The 6,258-nt window shown below is 43.6% G+C and overlaps 1 long non-coding RNA gene across 1 annotated transcript; it reads right to left on the bottom strand.

The window, feature by feature from the left end:
- Positions 1–4,959: 4,959 nt before the first annotated feature.
- LOC118239715 lies at positions 4,960–5,916 on the bottom strand. The gene is made up of 2 exons (XR_004772532.1): positions 5,638–5,916; positions 4,960–5,492 (listed from the first exon to the last, which is right to left on the bottom strand). It is a non-coding gene; the product is annotated as an uncharacterized LOC118239715 (long non-coding RNA).
- Between the last annotated feature and the right edge of the window lie 342 nt (positions 5,917–6,258).

The following is a 6,258-nucleotide window of genomic DNA, read 5'->3' as shown; positions in this document are numbered from 1 at the left end:
TCAAAACATAATGTATTCATTAGGCCTCCACTTGGCAAAGTATTTTATTTAACTTTTCATATATTCATGCTTATTCTCTCCAACTCTAATTATTTCAAGCTGTTAATTATGTTTAATAGTACATTTCCTCCAAAGCAGTAAACCCATGAAGCACATACACAAAGAGACACAGACACACACAGAGAGACATAAATACACAGAGACACAGACACACACAGAGAGATACACACACACACACACACACACACAATTAAACAGTTTATATTAGTGAACACTGATTTGTGAATCCAGCAGGTCAAGCCAGAAGTGGGGGCCCAGATGTCAAAGACAGCTGTTATGGACTGAACACAAATATAAGACAAAGGAACTGTTCCAGGAGTTCCAGGTTTAAGCATCATATTTAGCCTATTTTGTTAAAAAGTCCTTAGTTGTATATGTTAATCTGTGAATTCTGATTGGTTAAGCTTAAGTTTCTTTTTGTTTGTTTGTTTGTTTTGCTTGGGGGCTGGGTGCAAGGTTTCTCTGTGTAGCCCTGGCTGTCCTGGAACTCTCTCTGTAGATCTGGCTGGCCTTGAACTCAGAGATCCACCTGCCTCTGACGATTGAGTGCCAGGATTAAAGACGTGTGCCACCAAGCCTAGCTAAGTTTCATTTCTCTTTAACTTAGGCATTTCCAAGAAATAATCCAAGTTAAGCTTTGTTTGTGTTCTCATACAAAGCAGATCAAGACTATCCATGAAGTCCATGTCCACGCCATCTAACTTAACTTTGTCTGCCCAGAGACAAACAGTTAACAGTGCCCTTAAAAAGCCCATATGGACGCCCCCTTGTCCCTCTGCCTGGTGAGTATACACCAGGAAGGCAGTCATCAACTAGGGCACAGGCACTTTTCTGTCAGACAGCAAATATTCTGATGCTGTGACTGTGACCTTCTCCATCTCCAGGGCTGGGAGAGACAAATCCCCACTGTTTCATGATGCAGTTCATCCCGGCAGTCTGTGTGCACTGAGATGACTTTATTCTGATCTCAGAGAGAGCACTAAGTGTCCATGACACCAAACAGAAAACCACAATTAGCAGCTCAAACAAAATTTTCACCTATGAAAACTAGGCCACTTCATAGAAAAACAAATGGTAGTGTTTGCGAAGGGCAGGGTACAAGTGAAAGTGTAATAGATTTCCTATGTAAGTCCCACAAAAAAGACCATGCCACTAAAACAGCCAGGGTTGATTAAAATGTGGTGATAAATACATTTAAAGTGTGTGTTATTTTTAACCCACTGTAGTCATGAAGGCTATTCCCACTAGATTAACTAACTCCCCAAAGTATAGTCTAATCATTTTACTCTTCTCCTCAAATTTCTCACTGACTCTCAAAATAGAAGCCAGCTTTACAAAAGTGTAGATAGTACGTGACAATTTACATAGTCAAGAAGTCTCTTCTCCACTTGCCCAGTGTTAGAGAATGGCGTTTTTCCTGTTGTCATTATCACATACTAAAAATTCTATCCTCATAGCAGAAGCGGAAACAAGGTCTCTTAGTTCTCCTCCCATGTGATGACCTTAGCCAAGCACGTGGCTTCGCAAAGATCATTTTCCACATTTGCAAAATGACATGCTCAGACGCTGGGATTCTCAGCTCTGAAAGATTGTCATCATCGTGTTGCCAGCCCCTTGCACGTGCTCCTCCCTGCTCCATGCTGGTTCTTTCCATTTGGCTTCGCTGGGCAAAGTCATTAGCCAAAGGAGAAAAAACCCAAATTGTACAGCTGCAAATTCTGAGTCAGGTTCGCCCAAAATAATCTAGTTACTCAGTGTTTGCATGGTGCTGTATTACCTCTTCAAGCTGTATTTGGCCATTAATCAACACAAAACATAATCTCCTATTTATTTCTTTTTTGTTTATTATTGATGGATTTCTTTTTTATTTGAATTACAAACAAGATTGAATTACATGACAATCCCAGTTCTCCTCTCCCTCCCGTCTTCCCCTGCCATCCCCCAACTAAAACCCTACCTACACCTGACTCAACCTTTCTGCTCCCTCATGACCTCTGCATTCTTCCTCTTCTTCCCTTCTCATTCTCGTAGCTCCCTCCTCCCTCTTCCCATGCTCTCAATTTGCTCAGGGGATCGTGACCCTTTCCCCTTCTCCAGGGGACAAAGTTTGTCTCTTTTAGGGTCCTCCTTGTTTACTACACAAAACTTAATCTCAAACAGTAAGAAACAGTGACATTGACAAAATTTTCTTTCAATGGGTCAAAAGTAGACAAATAGAGATGTTAATTAGGGATGTATGGTCATGCTTACGTGAATCACAAACCACCTTTCCGGAAAGCTGTGAGACAGAACACTTTGGAAGGTGACACCAAAGTCTGTATTAGACCCACTTCCTATGTCTGGGTCCTTTCCCCTCTGTATTCCCACTCACTCTGGCACCACTGAACCCAGGGACTGACTGGCCTGATATGGGCCCTGTTTTGATCTTCCCCTAGGCCCCTTCCCTCTTATTAATTAGACAGCTGCATTCACCCTTTCCTGGTCATTCACTATGCATACCAATGTTTTCCGTAACCTTCAAATAAATCAACAGTTAAAACCCCCTGCCTTGCCTTTCACACTCACTGCCTCTGTCCCCTGCTCTTTTGTCTCTTCACTCACCAGCCCTCCCCCTTCTTGGAGCATCCTCCCTTCCCTTCTCTGTTCCTCCTGGGATTCTGCCCACCCCTTATAAGCTTCCCATTTCCATTTCTGTTTCCACCTGCTCCCCCAAGCCCGTTCTATTGTTTTCTGCCACATTTTAGCCTTTCCTAGGCCTGGTGTTCCATCTTGCATGAGTGACACTCCTTTGGGACATCACAGTGACCTATCAGCTTTGACCTGACGTCCCCAACCCCAGCACCCTCTGCTCATTTACATTTCAACACTTGAGAGATGACATTAACTGATGACTGAACTTTAATTTGGGTTTAGGAAAAATTTTGTGGGGTTTCGGGATAAAGCTTTTTATTTTAAATAGTAATAATCAAAGAAAACGAGCATCCTTTTCGGGTTTGGGGAGATGGTGAGATGGTTCCATAAAGTACTTACTTTGCAAGAATGAGGACATGAGTTCTAGTCTAACACCCACATTTCAAAAAGAAAAAGAAAAAGTGCTAAGCCTGATGGTGTTTGCAATCCCAGAAGCAGTGGCACATGAGACCCCCTGAGCTCACCAGCCAGCCAGCCCCTGTGACAGAGAGAGAGCCTGTCTCAAAGAAGAAAGGTGGGCAGCTTCTTAGGAACAACACCTAACTCCTCAGACCCTGTGAATGTACACATGTGCATGAGCACCAACACACACACACACACACACACACACACACACACACACACACACACACACAACTAGTGAGTGCTCTATAGACACAAGGGAAGTAGATATGCAAATAATTCAGTGGTACCAACATGTCTGCTACAGTAGTGACAAGCTAGTCATTTGGTCTAAGACAGACACATACAGAAACCTCTGCAGCCCAGTCCATCAAAGGGTCAGCAGAAGTAGCCAGCTGAAAATGTTTCTCTAGAACTTTTGCTGTCCCTCTCCATGCCCCCATGCAGATACTCCAGGGAACTCTATTCTTTAAAGTTCTTGCAGGCTCCTGAAGATAGGTGAGCCAGATGTCTATCCATTGAATTTCCTATGGAGGTTAAATTATATGGAATAATTTTCTATTGCTTGCAGACAGAACGCCTGTAGTCTTGGCTCTCACATCTGAGCTGCCGTTGGCTGCAGCTCCTAACTGTAATATGCTGAAACCAGGGTGGCAAGGCCATGGGACCAAACTCATGGCAGCTTCTGGCTACAGACCCACTGTGGCCTCTGTGTGCAGGAGGAGGCATTTCTCCTCCTCTCACAGAGTCTAAAGCAGTATTTCGGGAGAGTTGATGTCATGTTTGCATCCTGAGGGGATGAAGCCAGTCGGAAGATACCTGAAAAGGAAGCAGAGGAGCCAGAGAAGGAAGCAGACACAGGGGAGGGACTCATTTGGAAAAGAAGAGGCATCCCTTCACCCTCCCCTGGAGAGAAGAGATGAGGGGTATTTGTAAAGGTAAGCACTTTCAGTTAGCCAAGAGAACTGCATAGAGTTATGTAAACAGTCTGGCACATGAGAGCCAAGGTCATCTGATGACAGAGAGAGAGAGTGTGGGAGTGAGAGGAGGATTTGCTCAGATGAGTGAAGTCTTAGAGAAGCTGCCCTGAGAAGCTGGAGAGGGAGCCACTGGTAGCTGGCAGAAGGAGCCTCAAGCTGCAGAAGCAACTGTTTCTGTTTGCATCTGCTATGAGCAATTAGCCACACAGACACATTTCAGACAAGGGATGCACAAGGTGGCTCTGAAAGTTTTCCAGGGCAAAATCAGGGGCTTGCAAACTCAAACCCGATGTCACAGCACAGCAAGAGATTGAATGTAGCTTTTCAATCTCACAGCTTTGCAGCGATTCAAACTGAGCTTCTTTGCTGGTCCAGAAGGTAGGAAAAGTTGGACCAGAGGAAGCAGGAGACTACTGAAATTAGTTTTCTAAAGATTCTGGATATTGCTCTGATCCAATTCTTTTTGAGATGAAACAGGAAACTTTATAACTAAAGTATGAAAGAAAAATTGGGCAAAAATAGCCTTATAGGATACTCACCAGACACCAGATAGTCTGGTAAAAATAACTACTAGAACATTTAGAATTGATCCTATCAACAAGTCGTTAAAGATGATTTTTAATAATTAATATTGATGGAAGATGTAGCCATCAAAACAGCGCTTGTTTACACTGAAGAGAACAATGGAAACCTCAAGTCCCAAGCCTCTAAGGAATAACACCCCTAGTTTGGGCACACAGTGTGTGTGGTTGTGTGCAGAGATGCACACACAATGATTGATTTGTAACACGCCCCGTCTGCTGGGTCTGGGAAGCAATTGCTCGGATACATTCGTTGTAGACTTTATTATAGATTGCCATGAAGTACAAATGTGTTTCTGACACATCAGGAAACTAACAGCAGCATCAGCTGGCCAGGCCCAAAGAAGACAGCATCTGGATACGAGTCAGCACGCAATTCTAACTTTTGTTGCATTTTGAATGAAAAACGGTTGGTTGAACTACCCATTTAAATAATTGAAAGCTGGCACGCTCAAAGAAGCCTCCTGGTTTATAATCAGAGTGGCAGGGGCCATCACCGGAATATCAAGACTCTAGGTAGAATTCCAGTAGTTTTCCTTCTAATTGAGTGGTTCAGAGAAAAGCAGTTAGATCATGAGAGAGAGAGAGAGAGAATTCTTCAATAGTATGACACAGGAGTGTTGATTTCCTTAACTCTTCTGAGATCTGGGGGTTTCAAATCAAGACAAAATGAGTCAAAATAGAGATTAAAATCTATCATCCATCTCTTGTTCAAAACATCGAATTCTTCTAGGATGACTCCCAGGCAGTCGGGTTTTCATTTGAGACTGGATTTCCTCTGGAGAGAAACAAAAAGATACATTCCATTTGAAACTTGATGTAACTCATCGCATCCGCTAGAGGCCAGTCACAACACTTGAGACCAGGCTAGTGCTCCAATCCCAACCTTAAAATGAAAGCCACTGGCAGGATTTTTTTCAAACCTTGGCATGACGAATAGAAAGGGGGAAGAGAAAGAGAAAACGGCATTTTGTTCATCATATTCGTGTAGAATTAACGAGAAACGGCAGTAAACAGGTCACACAAGCCTGTTCACGTTTTTATTTCAGGAGAGCAGGCTCCTGCCGGTGCCTTCTGATGACAGTTGTAGGACGGTGATTCAGCACGTAGGATACAATGAGGTCAGGTTCTCAATTCACTCTGTGATTTAACCTGCCTACGAAATAGCAAAAGATCAAGGCGGCGGGGCAACTGCACCACAACAAAACACCAACCACTGCCCCCCCCTTCCCCCCCCCGACTTTATGGAACCTTCCACTGCCGCTGCATTGGTAGGTTGTTCGTGTGTGTGTTCAATATAAGTGATGCCTTTTTAGATTGTGAAGTCAAAATGATTTCTTTAAAAAAAAAATCCCCACAGCTCTATTTAACCCACGCTATTTGTGGGAGGTGAGGAAGAAGTGACTCACATGACCACACATACACACACACACACACACACACACACACACACACACACACACACACACACACGCAAATCGCTTATGAAAATGCAGATGAAATGGTGACAGGCACTCAAATATTGAACTGAGCTGGGCGTGGGG

Source organism: Cricetulus griseus (genome assembly GCF_003668045.3).
Source record: "Cricetulus griseus strain 17A/GY chromosome 1 unlocalized genomic scaffold, alternate assembly CriGri-PICRH-1.0 chr1_1, whole genome shotgun sequence".
Taxonomy (NCBI): domain Eukaryota; kingdom Metazoa; phylum Chordata; class Mammalia; order Rodentia; family Cricetidae; genus Cricetulus; species Cricetulus griseus.
The sequence above is the reverse complement of the archived record's forward strand: the minus strand, read 5'-3'. Positions and strand labels throughout refer to the sequence as shown.